Here is a 17,113-nt window from a genome sequence, read left to right as displayed (position 1 = left end):
AAAGACAAGTGTGACCAGATCAAAGAACGTAAACAGATGCCAACACAACTACATGCTCACGTCTCACAATACAGGTGTCAGTTCATGAGCAAGAAACACAAAAATTGCATTTACTCAGTTTGTTTTGGTTTGTTTCCCTTGATGGAAAACAGGTCACGATGCGGCTGTCTGTAAAGATCCTTAAAATTTCAGACAACAGTCGTGGCCATTTTACCAGACCCCAGCCTACAACCGACAGCTTATAAAAATTCAGAGCAAGAGCAGTTGTTTTTCCTTCCAAATGCCGTCCATCTGTCAGGAAATGTGCAGGCCTTCTTAAGACAAATTTAACCCAGCATGTGCTGGTTACCGAGAAATTTGTCTGATCTCTCCAAATGAACTCAATCTGCAAGCTTGTTGGAGTGAGGAAGGGAAAAAAACTTGACCAGATGGCACAATTTAACAGGAACTTGTATGGAAAAGTTAATACTTCTCAGACATGGAAATGGGTTTAAGCAATTTCATCAAGAAATGTCAGACAGCAACAACAACTATTTTGCAAAGTATTAAAGGGATAGTTCAGCCAAAAATGAAAATTCTGTCATAACTACTGACTTGATGTCCTTCCAAACCTGTATGACTTTTTCCTTCTGTGAAACACGAAAGAAGATATTTTGAAGAGTGTTACAACTGTTTTTGATCATAAAATTTAAGTCAATGGGATCCCATTAGAACCCATTGACTTTTATTGTATCGACAAAAACAAACGGACAGACATTTTTTCAAAAATCTTCTTTTGTGTTCAGAATGAACTAGTGCTGTCAAAAGTACCAACCGCGATACCAAGTCAGTACTTGTAACATTCGTAAACATCTTTGATTGGCCTTTGGGTTCACGCACTCATCAGATATGTCTGTGATTGGCTACACTGATCAACGCATGGCAGCGTTTGAAAGCACACGGAAGTGCGCATGCGCTCGTACATACACATATGGCGTGTTGTTCACACAACTTCATGAATGAACTCCATTATTCTTAAGTTTTCAACCCCAGAAACTCCAGAATATCTGTCCAGAGACAGTGCGAAGACGGCAACGTAGGCAACCCGTTACAGCGGCATGTTCATCGTGGTGCCGATAAATATCCAAATGTCCACAGAAATGTGTTTTGCATTTGACATAAGTGGATTAAAAGAGTGGTCAGTAACACACCGACTGTATGTGCGTTCATCATTTGTGCTTTACATTGGGGTATGAGAAGAATGGCGGTAAAAATAACCACACTTCTTAACGTATAATCAGAATAATGAAAATTGCATGTAAACAGGAGTGAAGAGATTTGCTTGTGAGTTGTGTCATGTAAACATCTTACTGCGATTAAGTTCTTACTCTGTTTATTGTAAATAAATAAAAATCACATTATTGGTGCACATGTAAACTTAGTCATCGTTTAGATGTAAATAAAACCTAAAACCTTAAGACCTAAATTAAACCTTTTCATCATATAAAGTGATATCTCTCTTTCACAAGACTTGGATTGAACCACTTGATAAAAGGTTATAAAAAAAATCCATATTTAAGTTTTGGTTACCTTGACTTTCAGTGGAGGGACAGAAACCTCTCATGTTTTCATTAAAAATATCTCAATGTGTTTTGAAGATTAACGAAAGTCTTATGGGTTTGGAATGACTTGAGTGAGCAATTGATGACAATTTTTATTTTTGGGTGAACTACCCCTATAAAGGGTGAGTTCACGCAAAAATTTAAATTATTCCATAATTTACTCAAGTCATCCTTGGTGTTTATGACTTTTTTCTTTCAGCCAAACACAGTCGGAGATATATTAATAAAAATATCCCGGCTCTTCCAAGCTTTATAATGGTACTTTAGATTTTGAAGCCCAAAAAGTCACATCCATCCATCATAAAAGTAATCCATACAGCTCCAGGGCGTTAATAAAGGCCTTCTGAAGCAAAGCAATGTATTTTTCTGAGAAAAATACCCATATTTATAACTTTATAAACTATAATCTGCAATACGCAAGTCGATTTCTGGCAGAAGAGTGACCTCTGACCCGACTAGCGTAAACTTACGTGAGAGTAGACGCCTCTTGCGGTTCAAACAAATTCAAGCTCCTCTTTTCTTATATCGAAATCCTCTGACATTTCTCTTTAAAAATTCTCATGTTAGACTTCTAATTCATGACTTCTAATTTGGTGTTTCATTTTGCTCGCGCTTCTGCGTTCGTCAATACTTCATGAGTTGGGTCAGAGATTACTCTTCCGTCAGAACTAGACTCGTGTACGGCCATTATCAGATGCCAGTGATTAGCCTATAGTTTATAAAAATATAAATATGGATATTTTTCTTACAAAAACGCATTGCTTTGCTTCAGAATGCTTTTATTAATCCCCTGGAGCTGTGTGGATTACATTTATGATGGATTGATGTGCTTTTTTGGGCTTCAAAATCTAGGGTACCATTCACTATAAAGCTTGGAAAAGCCAGGATATTTTTTTTATATAAATCCAATTGTGTTTGGCTGAAAGAAGGGCTGAGGCTTGAGCGGCTGAAAGAAGAAAGTCATATACACCTAGGATGGCTTGAGGGTGATTAAATTATGGGATAATTTTCATTTTCGATGAACTACCCCTATAAGGTTTCTTAATTAGACCTTAGTTTAGCTAAAGTCTGACAATCACCTAGGCCTTTTTTATATGAATTCATAAATAAAATAAATAAATAAATAAATAAATAAATAAAAAAGTACAAAAATAAAGAATAAATCATTCAAATATTTAAAGTTTTAGGAAACTTGATAACTGCTTAAACCAAAACTACATTCCATGACATTCCACATTTGTAAGATTAGATCTTGAATCAAGTTTGTAGATTTCCATCTCAGAGCGCTGAGAACTACATGCGGATCTGACCTCTGGGCACGATCATAGCAACACTGCCATCTATTAATGAAGTGAAGTGTCTCAGGCGTGCCAAAAGATAAGCAGCCAGCTGCTGATGTACCCCTGCTCAGATGACGAGAAGCTGATACTTGGGCGAAGTGAACACAAACACTGGCTTGTTGACGGAGAGGTGAAGCGACAGCTTGCTCAGTGTTACGTTCCAGCAGGAAGAGAGCAAGGGGAGATCGGGCCAGGCAAAAATTTAGCCAACACCCCGGCGAAGAAGACAAATTGTTATGCAGTGCCCCGATCTGGCACGCTCCTCCTGGAGATTAATTACTCTTCCCTACACAACAAACAGAATCAGTGTTGGAGGGGGGCTGGCGGAGAGGGCAGAGGACGACGCAGGTGAGGAACAATCTGTGTGACCGTCCCCTTAACTCCTTGAACTGGATCACGGTACAAAAATCCAACCACGTACCTGGACATATGCGGACTTGTGAAGTGCTAAATAAGGGTGCTTAGTAGCTAAAGTGAGGGAGGAAAGCGTGATTTAAGGGTGTATGAGAGAATTCATTTCAGGGTGGAGCAATAATTTGTGTTTGTGGGAGTACAGATAATGAGGTTTTTTGAAACCGAGGCCAGGATTTGTTCACACTCGAGTGCTCTTTTGGGGCCTCCACAAATCACTCGAGCTCTGATTTGTTTTTCACATCTCATTTTCTAAGTTTCACCACCCCAATGTCACTAGGGTTGAATGAGGCAACATCAGCACATAAAACACAGGACCTGACTGCTATTGCACATTACATTCTCTCTGATTGGATCAGACTTATCCAATGAAAAACCATCCTTTCTGTGATATACTACAGATTAGACTCAAAAGATTAGTACAACCCTACAATTACGCTCACGTTTAATGGATACCGAAAGATTGCAGGACCTTTTAATGATAAGAGGGCTTTATGAAAAGAAAATAAAGCATGATTCCTGGACTAAGAGAAAAAATAAATGCCTTTACCTCAACTCCCTTCAACATTAAAAGATTAGCAGTGGAAAAACAGCTGGTTGAGTTTCTGCTAAGTGTCCATTATTTTGATAATACCGCCGTAGCAGAGCAATAGAGTTAATTGCTTGTAACATGCATCTGAAACATATCAGCATTGGATTTAGAGAGCATCCCAGACGTTTCAATGCCATAAAGAGTGATTGCTACACAACAATAAATGTGCTTTGACAGATGATCTGTGTAGCGAAAAGCATTAAGGTACAGACTTCCCATGGTGCAAAATAAAATGGAGAAATAATGTTATATGAAAGGAATTCTATGTGATTATCAATAGCTACGTTTACATGCAACCAAATAATCTGTTAGTAATTGGATTAATGGCTCAATCAATCTGAAAAGCTTTCATGAAAACACCAGTTCACTTCGAATAAAATGTCAAATCGGACTGGAAGGGATGGTGCAGACCTGAGATAATCAGATGAATAGGAAAATGTAAGCATGTAAATACTTAGGGCCAGATTTACTAACAGCTTGCGCCAGCGCAATCCCTCTTTTGGTGTTAAAAAAACTACTGTCGGGATTTGCTAAAGACACACAGTGCAAAATTAGTGCTGAAAAGGCGTGGACTGAGTTGTTTTTGCGGCTGACCTTATTGCATATGCATTTGTAGGAGTTTCCCTTTCAGATGCAAAATTTATGGGAGGAGAGTATTTAAATGAATCACGCAATGCGATTTACTAATGTTTGCGCTAGTCAATTTACTGGTATTTACGCCATTATTTAAAGCTCAAAAAAAGCATGTCTTAACCCATTTTGTGACATGGCTGCAATTGTTGCTGCTAGGAGGAGACACCGCAGAGAACAGAGAGCGTGTAGTAGAAGGGAGAAAATATTTCCCACTCATATTAATTTCTTTGGAATGCCAGAGGAATATGTTATCCGTATATTACATGTAACAAATTGCGCTTGTGTCGACCCGCACCTGATGATCATCAGCTCTGCTTATTTGCGACCCAACGCTAATTTGCACTGGTCTTGGTAGATTGCCTTTGTCATTATGTAAATGATTTGACTACATCGGTGTTCTTTAATTTGCACGTCAGCAGTAGATCACGCGCAAAACTTGCCACTCCCATCAGCGCATTTGTGGAATTGCGCTCTTACGCTAATTTGCCCCATTTAGTAAATCTGGCCCTTAAATTAAACCATTTTCTCAATCAGATTTTAAAAAATACCTTATGCACATGTGCAATGCCGTGATATATATGTTTTACATCTTAAGAACATGCATGTGTTTATTTACGTCTTGCTTTTTTATTATTAAAACGTAATTGAATCATTAAAATGGAATTCAGAAAAATTAAAACTGAAAACAATAATGGAATTTGGGGTAAATGAAACTGTATTCAGGAAAAAATAAAACGGACCAAAAAAAATTTAATTGTTCAGATTTTGATAAATTATTGTTTAATTGTATATGCTTCATAATTTCAACTAATTAAACATGCTTTTTGATTAATTACATTTAATTTAACCATTAAAGCGGAATTTAGAAAAATTCTAATAAAAAAAAAAACTCAATCCAGAAAAATGAACAGAAAAAAAAAAAAAAAAAAAAAAGGGAATTTAATGGGACCATATGCTTAAAAAAAAAAAAAAAAAAAAAAACTACACTTCAGTGCATGAAGTAACAAAATATTTGATGTTTTTCAGTAAATGCAATTTCACAAAGTTTTACTTAAAAAGTCTGATGAAAAGCAGGCCTGTCATCATAGCACATGAAACAAAACAGGCAGTTCAAGGGCAGCAGTTAAGCATTTAGATTACCACGGTTATTAACACTTGTACTTTTGCACTCTGCACAAACTTAACTAACTTGTGGTCATTGGCCCAAAGTGCACTTATAAGAACTGAAACCACCACCATCTCAGGTCACTTGTCAACAAAAATAAAAAGAAGAATAGAAGTGATAAAGGATGTACTCAGAGCCTGTTCAATACATTATCTGTCACCGCCTTAATCTTCAAGCTTCGCTGGCTGAGCCTTGGCAAAGAGTCGCTGTTCAAACGACGTTGCTTTTAATTACTGACGAGCAATTAGGCTAACTTGTGTGAGCGTTTTATGTCAACTAATCAACCATGAGACATATGAACATTAATCAAACATGGGGAGGAAAGCACAGGCTCTTATGTTATACAACAAATGAGATGCTTACTGAATGACAGAGGCCAGAAATATCAAAATATTTCAACATGAGCGAGATCATACAAAACTTGATTTCCATAATTCCTGAAAAAAAGGTAGCAAAACTCGCAGTGTTTTCAACTTACGAAGAAAATGGAACTGGCGTTGCATCAGTTAAAGGGTTAGTTCACCCAAAAATGAAAATTCTGTCATTTATTACTCATTACCCTCATGCCGTTCCACACCTGTAAGACCTTCGTTTATCTTCGGAACGCAAATTGAGATATTTTTGTTGAAATCCGATGGCTCCGTGAGGCCTGCATAGGGAGCAATGACATTTCCTCTCTCAAGATCCATAAAGATACTAAAAACATATTTAAATCAGTTCATGTGAGTACAGTGGTTCAATATTAATATTATTAAGCAACGAGAATATTTTTGGATCTTGAGAGAGGAAATGTCATTGCTGGCTATGGAGGCCTCACTGAGTCATCAGATTTCAACAGAAGTATCTTAATTTGTGTTCCGAAGATTAACAAAGGTCTTACGGGTGTGGAACGGCATGAGGGTGAGTAATAAATGACATTATTTTTATTTTTGGGTGAACTAACCCTTTAAGCTTTTTCCGTAAGTTGAATAGGGAAGGCGGTCTGGCAGAAGCTAGATATTTTACTTCATAACTTGTTAAATATGGATTTTTTTTTTTACACAAATGCATCGTGTCGCTTCAGAAGGTCTTTATTAACCCCCCGGAGCAATGTGGAGTATGTTTATGATGGATGGATGTGGATGGAAGCACTTTCTTCAGCCCATACTCGTTGGTATCGCTCACTGCCATTATAAAGCTCGGATGCGTCAGGATATTTATTAATATATCTCTGATTGTGTTCATCAGAAAGAAGAAAGTCATATACACCTAGGATAGCCTGCGGGTGAGTAAAGCTTGGGGTAATTTTCATTTGAAAGTGAACTAATCCTTTTATGCATTTAGCACACCCACCCCGCCCCAGATCTACGTAGTTCATCTTACAATTCATACAGTTGATTGGTGACGAACATGAAGCAGGGCAACAACTCACTGAGTGAGTGATGTAGCCTACAGAATGCACTGCAGTTATAATATAAGGTATCAGGGCAAAAATGCTCCTGTATGAGTTTTTGTGATGTCTATTTGATGCTTTTCTTATTTAACAATAATGATCTAAATTTAAATTATCTTTTGGGAGTTATTTCTCAGCCAATTTTGATGTGCAATTAATTAGCAATTAATTAATCGGATTCGGCACATCATGTAATTAATTAGATTAAACTTTTTAAATCGCTTGACAGCCCTAGTAATAACATTGTAAATAAAAACATGATCTGCATTTTAGATAGTCCTAAAGGAGTCATGCAATCCCATAGTACAGCAACACTGTGTCTTCTTCCCTTGTTGACGTGTCACTTAAAAATCCAGGCTGTCTGTGACCAAGGATATTAAGCTTCATTTTGCAGATTTTTTTTTATGCATTTTATCTTCATTACATCAACTTCCTGGAACAACAAACACTTGCCCCCATCAAGAGGTCCATATCCGGTGGTAGATGACAAAGTAAACTGAACATGGAAATTATGATGATACGTTAACATTTTTCTTGAGTATACTTGATTATTTGATACACAGCTATTATGTAACGCACTTTACATTTCAACTTGGCACATGACACCTATTCATTAGGGTTCTGACAAAATTAATGGTCTAGATATAATCAGTAGGCTATATCTTATTCATTTATTACCAACCTGAAATCTCTTTATCTTTATCTACATGCCACTATTTGACATGTACCAAGAAATTAAAGGAATAGCAAATTATAAGATTCAGAGATTTTGTACTGAAACTACACCCACAAGAACAGAACAGCCAAATTGACTGCCATCAACACAAACGCTTAAAAAGACTTGTCTAGGAAATCATTAGTGAAAGAATACATTAACTGACTATAGAGGCTGTCAAACTCCAAAAAGACTTTAAATTACTTTAAATAACTTTAAATTTTAGTGCGCTAATAAAGCATTAATATGTAGGGATGCATCGTCAATCTAGAATTTTTCTGATAAAATAACCAATAATTGTTTATATTTTGAAACAAACAACTGATATATTGGATAATATTTTATATCAATCCACAATGCATGAGGATGCAGGATGCAAATGCAGAAAACAATCTTTATCAAAAGGTAGGCAAACAGAAATTATAAATACTATAAATTATAAGAAATTATAGAAATTATAAATAAGAACTTTCATAATAATTTAATAGAAAATATAACTTTTGCAAATATAACAAAAATGTAGATCTTACAGGCTAGGAAGAAAATTGGAGGATTTTATTTTATTTGTGTTTAAGCCACAAAGAAAAAATGTTGGGTCCCATGATCATTGGGATATTATTTATTAGATGAAATATATATTGGCCTATTTTACCTAATGAAACTATACTTTTAAGATTAAAAAGTCTCTATTATACAATAGTGATAGCTTGAAAGCCATTGCTTCCAATGTAAAAGAGCAGCTGGGAAACTAAAGTCATACAGGTTTGGAGCAACATATGGAGGAATAAATTTAATTTTTGGGCAAACTGTCTTTAAAATCAGATCATTTGAGAGTCAATAATCACAAAGGCATTTTGATCAAATCAAATGCTCTCATGCAATTTGGGATATTACCATTTTGCTCACCATAATTCTTTCGAAACCAAAAGAGTGATAGCATTACGCAAAAACCCAATCACTAGTAATGCCCCAAATTGAAAGCTTTGTTGTAATGTCAGTAAACTGCGACTATAGGGATTTAAAACAGAAAAAAAAATTTCCTTCATCGGTTACATAAATCCACTTGTCCTAATGTTTCATAAATCAAAAACACAGCTATTCAGAGAAAGAGAAAAGAAAGCTGAGCTATTGATGTGCTGCATGAGTAAAATCGAGCTCTAAGCGCACACCGCTTCCCACTGCCCTGCTTAATTTGCCTGATTGCTCCTGGCAGACCACCCCCCTGACTCTATCCAGTCATGAGAGGTGAACCCATGGCACTGCACAGCAAGAGCTCAAGAGCATTAGATGCGCTACAGACTGCAGTCTCACCCGGGTCCAATCCTCTAGTAAAGGGGTTTAACCTGATGGGAGAGGGTCAGAATATCCGCACTTGCAATGCTGCAGCCGTTGCTGCCGTTTGCACAAATATACCAACTTCTAAGAACAATCTCATACGAAAATGATCTGCTATTAGTATGGCTGCCCCCGACTAAAGATTTTTCTAGTTGACTATTCGTTGTTCATTTAAAGGCACAATATGTAAGATTTTTTGGATTAAAATATACAAAAACCACTAGAACAGTGTTATATTTTGTTGGCTTGTGTACTTGCATTATTCCAGATGTTTCCAAGAATGCTTAAATCCAGAAAAATAAGCCATTTTAACCAGGACACGGACCATGTCTGTGCGTCACCTATCAATGACATCATATCCACGTTACCCTCGATTTACAGGTTTATTTTGTAGAAACCATGAAAACGACAGACGCTTTAATATATTGCATGTTTTATTAGACAAAAGAACAACTGTTTGGATACATTTATAGACAGAAAACTAATCACTGTTATGTAGCTCAACACGTTTAGTCCTATTGTTTGAATCTCGTTTTCTTGATTTTCCGTGAGTACCATGTTTTTATCATGCCTCAGAGACAACACTATTTTGTCAAGTGGCTAACGTATCATAATCAGATGCAGCTTTATTTTTAGTAACAGTAATACAGCATTTTCTTCATCATACAGTATGTTTTAAAATTAATTGCATGCCATTTAACAACACAAGCCATCCAGCATTTAATAGGATATTCTAAAATCGATCTAAAATTAATTGCAAGCCATTTATCAGCACAAGCCATCCAGCATTTATTAATATGATATTCTATTATCGATCTAGCTTACTGCAGTGTGCAACAACGTTATAGCATAATTTTCAACACTCAAATGTATTTAATATGATAAAACAGTGCTGCGTTACCCCACATACGCTTGACCGAAAGAAGTGGAAGCGGCAACTGTGGCATAATAAAAGTTTAACTGCTCGAGTTGTGTGTCGCGCTCATCTCTCATTAGCAATCGCTCCAGCGGCCTCATTCCGCTCCAAGAGCACTTGGCCTTGCTCTGCTTGAGGTCGATGGATGATAGGCGAACGTTTGGATTTCCTGCCCGACATACTGTAATTTCCACAAGGACCCGGCGTTAACAATCTGTCCCTCACCGACTGCGTGACTTCCCCACAACTAAGCAACTAACAAAATGTTGGGTTGACTAAGCCTCTTCTAGTCGACTAACGATTAGTTGAATATAAGGGGGCAGCCCTAACTATTAGCCTCATTCTGAATAAACATTCAGCCCTGAGTTACAAGAATCACATACAAAAACATCACAACTTAAGGTCATCATGAAACAAAAGTTGTGAAGAGGGGCTTTCGCACCGGAGGAACCTTTTCACAGTTCCTAGGACTATTGGCTTAAGTACCCGGATTTTGCTGTGTTCGCACCGCAGGAACTAGGAACTATTTTAGTTCTAGGAACTCCTTTTGGGGGAACTAAATTAGCTCCTACTTGAGAGTAGGGTCTAAACCAGCACTATATGAACTGACGTAAGTGTACGTTGTTTGGTCAAACGCACGTCAAACACCAGCACCCAGCATTTTTAAAAAGCTGTGTAAACATATTTACTTCACCAACGTGGAAAACAGCGATAACAGCATTTACCTGTTGTCTGCAGGGTTGTGTTTTTTTCTCCGCCTTGATATGTAATACTGAAAGGTGTCATAGGAGATTTCGCCTCTTAGCCCCACTTTTTGCTCTTTCAGTCGCGTAAATTATGCATTTACATTCCATCTCCACTATCATGAAACGCACGACACACAACAAAAACAGCTCTGATCACGGCATCCTCCATTCACCGGTTTTAGCATTTGTCCCGCCCTCGCACCAGTAAACACGGCATCAAAGAAGAGATTGTTTTTAAAATGATGTGCACAGATAAATCATTCATACACTGTAAACCCTAATGCTCAAAATACTTAATTGGTTTGAGTAGGACAAACTTAAATTGAACAAATTAGTTCAGTTAAATTAACTGTTATGAGTATTTAGCACTTTTTTCATTTCTTTTAATTTAGGCAAACTTAAGTTTAACTGAAACTGGACTGGGATTTCTATTTCTCAGCATGCTTTGCCCATGACACTCGAAAGGAAGAGTAAATGCTAAAATTAAGTTAACTTTTTTAAGTGTAAGTGTTAACTTTTTTTTTTTGTGCAAGATTAATGGTAAGAGAGATTTAGTAGTGATTAATGTTTTGTTAGGCTAATTTAGAAGAGTTTCTGTTAATGTGGGTAGCGAAAGTAGCGAATGCAGCTTGGTATGAGAGCAGGTAAGTTACATGTTTTAAGTTGCTGTACTCATTCAGTAAGTGCTATACCATGCTATTGTTAACATATTAGCAAGTTGGCATTTTTTGTATTTTCTTAGGGTTTACAGAAGTAAATAACTCATTCGATTTGCAAGAACTAAAAATAAAAAAGTTAATTAACTAAATATTTTATGTTAATTGGTATCAAAATGTGTGAGTTAGCTAACTCAGTACTTCAAATTAGGAGCAATTAACATGCATGAGTACTACAAACTCAAATAGTTCTAGTTGATAGTTCTGCTTACTTAAAATTGGAAACATCATAACTCAAAATTTGATGTAACTGATTACCTCAATTTTTTTGAGTTAGCCCAACTTATTCGGGTTTACAGTGTAATAAATAGTGCGATATTCTATAAAAAACAAGAATTGTCCATTTTGATTTCATGGTGACTTTCTGTGTTTACATCAATTACAAAAATAGCAAAAAATAATACTTTTTCAATAGTCACAGCTGCAAACAAGAATTAATGTAAGTGCTTATACTAAATTATACGATTCACATTTCTGCTTTTTAAACCATCCAAAAACTGGCCCCATTTAACATCCATTGCAAGCATCTCATTCTCACCATGAACTTGTTTTTTGCTTTGAAAGCGAGAGATGAGTCAAAATTATGTTTTTGTAGCAATCAAACAAAATGGCACAAATGTAGGGTGGCAACAACTAATTGATAACATCTATAATACTTTATAATAAAAATGATCGACAATGAATTTGATTGCATGCTGTGTTCTTATAGATGTTCTTATATCGTAAATGTTCTTATGTTTGCATAGTTTGGAGCACAACATTGGGCAGGAACTTTTTTTTTTTTTTTTTTAAATAAAATACTGAAAATTCATCTGGTTTAATTAAATTAATCAATTAATCGAAGACACAATCAACAGATTAATTGATTATCAAAATAATCAGTTGTAGCCAGGGGCGTAGCCATCATTTCAGAGAGAGTGTTTAGCGCTCAACAATGTTCAGATCACCTAGTTTTGGATAAGAATAAAACGACAGGTCATGCATAGACTATCTTGTCACTTCTAGGTTTATTCACATTGGCCTCTCTGTGAACACACTTGCCCGAAAAAACTGCGGGGAATGAATTTACACCTTATTAAAAGTGTGTCCCCACCGTCCTCTACGCCCATGGTTATAGCCCTAAACAAATGCTGTCGATTAACTTTTATTGAACCTTCGAATATTCCTTAAGGTGTGCATGTCGAAATGCACTGCATGATGAATCAAAGGCAAACTACCGAGTTGAGAGAGCCACACAACCAGCTGACTCGAAGTTCACCACTCTCAGCTTTCACCGCTAGCCAGAGGCGGTCTGAAATCTTCCTTTATCGACTCGAGGTCATACTCTGGTTCTCTCTGCATTGCTGGCAAGGTCTCCGTCCTTTATTTAATGAAAAACTCAATTTGATATTTATCTTGCTGCACAAAGAGCCACACAAATTGTGAGCCACCAATTTTCATGCCCCCGTTTTCCATTTGACTCCTTCATTCACATTCAAACCGGAGATAAATACCTGCACAGAGCACAGACATTTAACATCTCTGGCTATTCAGCAAGGAGCCTCAAAAACCCCGTCAATTCTCATCATTGAATCTTCTAACCTTTCCACCCAGATGCAGCTTTTCAAACAGCAAAACAAGAGCCTTTCGCCCTAATCCCAGAGACAAACCACTCTGAACGCCTCATGCTGCCTGAACATGTTTTGCTGTGCCCAGATATTCCACAACCACTGCACTGATGTCTCACAAAGCCGCTTTTTCAGCGCCTACAGCTAATATTTCCCAAAGACACTGTTCAGACTGACAGTCAGTGTACCACAGATAAATAAACATGTGCCAAAATATTTGACAAATGTTGACCAGTCTCATGCACATTGTTTGTTTACCTGGTGGGTTTGCAACTCGCTTTGACCGGGGTGGCTAAATTTCACGGCACATGAAGGTTAATCTAAATCTCAATGAGAAACCTTAAGACTCCAATTACTTCGTCAGCGCAATAACGCATTTATGAGCTCCCTAATACATTAAAGGCTTAAATGGAGCCACAAATCTAATTATAAACTAACAAGCACATTCCTTTTCACAACCCTACCAAACAAACACATACTACAGTATCTGATCATCAGTAAATGTTGTCTTACTGTTGTTTCCTCTATATAAGCACTCATTTGGGATGATGATGGCATGATACCATATTGTAAACATACCATATAGTCACTTTTAGTTTCATTAACTTGCTTACACAGAAACATAACCTTCATATTTGGGTCAATACCAGGCTATTCTCATCCACAGTTGTATATTGTGCATTTTCAACATTTAATAACAATGTTTTGGTAAAAGAAAAAAATCCCTACGTGTAGTAATACGACTGTTTCAAATAACACACAGGCAAATACATTGATAGCAATAACTCAATATTAACCACAACTCTCAAGAGAAAGAGATACTGACCTGGAACCATTAAAAGAACCAAACAACTCCCAAAATAATCCAATTCAAACGTAGGGGACAATTAACTTGAACAGTCCAAACTTCTTTTTCTTCTCTGGCTTGTTAGCTTGCTAACAGCTAGTCGACCCGTTTAATTCAGCGCGACGGGTTTTGTCGAGTTGTGTTGGGATGGACGGATAGAATTACAACATAAAATTCCATTTCCAGCGCTGTTGTAAACGCTTTTAGAAAATACTGGGGCAATGTGGATGTTTATATAACAAAAAACATGTCCAGTTCAGTAGCAGGCTGGCTAAGCTAGGCTAAACAGTGGAGAAGGTAAATGAGGTTCATGATCCAGAGAGACTTTGAGCTGTGTTTCAAAACTAGTGAGCTGCCTACCTAGACAGCTTTTGGGAATCGTTCGAACACGCCCAAAAAATGCTGCCTGGTAGACAGCTCTCTGTGTTGTGGAACAGCCTTTTGGGCTGCTGTTATGCTAAAGACGGACACATATAACCTAGCCTGCTACCCATTCCCAACACTACAGCCATTATCTCTTGCACGGTTATACTAATTTGGCACCTCCAGGGCGTATGCCAGCCTAGACAAAACCTAACACTACTGACGCTATTTCACAAAATACCTATAGTTTACATGTTAGCAAGTTAGCTGGTCCAGAATTCAAAGAAAGATCCACTCACCAAGTTAATATCAGCCAGAGGCAGCTGCAGCGAGACAGTCTTCAATCCAGAAATAAGAATGTAGCATGGGAGGTTTTCAGCCTGATAATATAAGCATTCTGCCTTAGGAAGAATCGAGCGTCCCGGTCAAAGCCTAGAGTGAGCGGTGCGTCTCTGCTGGGCTGAACCCACCAGAACGCGAGCCTCGAGCCTGACTGTCCCTCTCGCACACACACTGGACTCCCTCTTTCAGTCTCCACAGGCTACTGCTCACTGAGAGGCTGCAGCGCACACACTCGCCGCTAGTGGGCAGCAACGTAGAGGGATATAATCAGACTTTATTATTTAACCTCTTGATGGAGATCAGCAGTTATCTGTTATCCGCATTGATGGATAATTAATGTACGTTAATGTACATAGTTTTTGAATTTATGTGCATTTTATCTGAATACGTACTTCATATAAACCGTATCGAATGAACTTGGTTTGTATGTGTTCAATTATAGCTGGTGAGTCTTACAAAAATCCAGTTTTGTAATAGATAGATAGAAAGACAGACAGACGATAGATAGATAGATAGATAGACAGACAGACAGACAGACAGACAGACGATAGATAGATAGATAGATAGATAGATAGATAGATAGATAGATAGATAGATAGATAGATAGATAGACGGACAGACAGAAAGATGGACGGACGGACGGACAGACAGATAGACAGACGACACATAGATAGATAGATAGACAGACAGACAGACAATAGATAGACAGATGGATGGACGGACAGAGAGATAGATAGATAGATAGACAGACGGATGGACAGACAGACAGATAGATAGATACATAGATAGACAGACAGGCGACAGACATAGATAGATAGATAGATAGACAGACGGATGGACAGACAGACAGAGACAGATAGATAGATAGACAGACGGATGGACAGACAGACAAACAGATAGATACATAGATAGACAGACAGGTGACAGACATAGATAGATGGATAGACAGACGGATGGACAGACAGACAGAGACAGATAGATAGATAGATAGATAGATAGATATATAGATAGATAGATAGATAGATAGACGGACGGACAGACAGACAGAAAGATGGATGGACGGAGAGACAGACAGACAGACAGATAGACAGACGACACATAGATAGATAGATAGACAGACAGACAGACGATAGATAGATAGACAGATGGATGGACGGACAGAGAGATAGATAGATAGATAGACGGATGGACGGACAGACAGACAGACAGAATAATGGACGGACGGACGGACAGACAGATAGACAGACGACACATAGATAGATAGACAGACAGACAGACGATAGATAGACAGATGGATGGACGGACAGAGAGATAGATAGATAGATACATAGATAGACAGACAGGCGACAGACATAGATAGATAGATGGACGGACGGACGGACGGACGGACGGACGGACAGACAGACAGACAGACAGACAGATAGATAGATAGATAGATAGATAGATAGATAGATAGATAGATAGACAGATAGATTCTTATTGCTTAGATAAAGCTTCTCCATACTCATATAGTGACAGAATCACACATGTGCCTTCCAAACTTAGATTTATCTCAAATATTAATGCCGTTTAACATCAAAATTATAAGCCTGACAGACCTTGTCATTATGCATTTATCATTTGTAGTGGAGAGTCGGTCTACACAATCTCGGTCACTCTTTATTTATAAGCTGCAGTGTTTTACATCACATGGCCTTCGGTGCTTTGACACTAATGGTCTAGGGGGCTGTAATGACATTAGAGTGGTTATTATGCCATTGCTCATCCTACATTCCTTTGTACATCCTAGGTCATGTCACATTTGTTGACTCCCTCCAAACTGCAGTCAAATCACAGTTTTGGTGACTTATATCCAAAATATCAAAAGTGGATCTTTGAATTGTAATAACATAACCACCACAGTCCATTTCAGATAAAAAGATAAAACAAACTGCCACAATACAACTTTCAGTTAGATTTGTTACTCGATGTTGAAAGTGATAGGTTACGTTAGGGTACAATAATAGTTCAGAAACAGACAATTGTACACTCAAAACATAAATTCAAGTGTTCATAAATTTTAATACTGACATAAGAAGAAAGAAAACATTCAAAAAGCAAAGCATATTAAAACAAATACCACCACAGAAATCAGTTTAAATGCTGAAAATGGGAAGAGCACATTTCAAATGTTTTGATTACTTTTGTTTGGCATAATTAAATATTGTATCTATATTATGTGCTATTTATTTCATAGAAAATTGAAGAAGGGCTGTGATCATAAAAATATATCTGCCTACAAGCGAGGGTTTGTTTCAGAAGATTACATTAAAATTAAATTCTTAGTGCAGAATTTTTCCATTTAGAAGGGGG

The 17,113-nt window shown here is 37.3% G+C and overlaps 1 protein-coding gene across 2 annotated transcripts in view; it reads right to left on the bottom strand.

Annotated features, from left to right (window-relative positions):
- The window catches only part of ndst1b (N-deacetylase/N-sulfotransferase (heparan glucosaminyl) 1b), a 110,675-nt gene extending 95,658 nt beyond the window's left edge, over positions 1 to 15,017 (bottom strand). The window contains exon 1 of one of the 2 annotated variants that reach the window (XM_051877169.1): positions 14,719 to 15,017. The gene's annotated coding sequence lies outside the window, so the exon portion shown is untranslated. Of the gene's footprint in view, positions 1 to 14,035; positions 14,388 to 14,718 lie in introns of those variants that run through there. The other variant, XM_051877170.1, reaches the window with a different exon arrangement.
- Between the last annotated feature and the right edge of the window lie 2,096 nt (positions 15,018 to 17,113).

The sequence above is a fragment of the Ctenopharyngodon idella genome, chromosome 21, assembly GCF_019924925.1.
Source record: "Ctenopharyngodon idella isolate HZGC_01 chromosome 21, HZGC01, whole genome shotgun sequence".
Taxonomy (NCBI): Eukaryota; Metazoa; Chordata; class Actinopteri; order Cypriniformes; family Xenocyprididae; genus Ctenopharyngodon; species Ctenopharyngodon idella.
The sequence above is the reverse complement of the archived record's forward strand: the minus strand, read 5'-3'. Positions and strand labels throughout refer to the sequence as shown.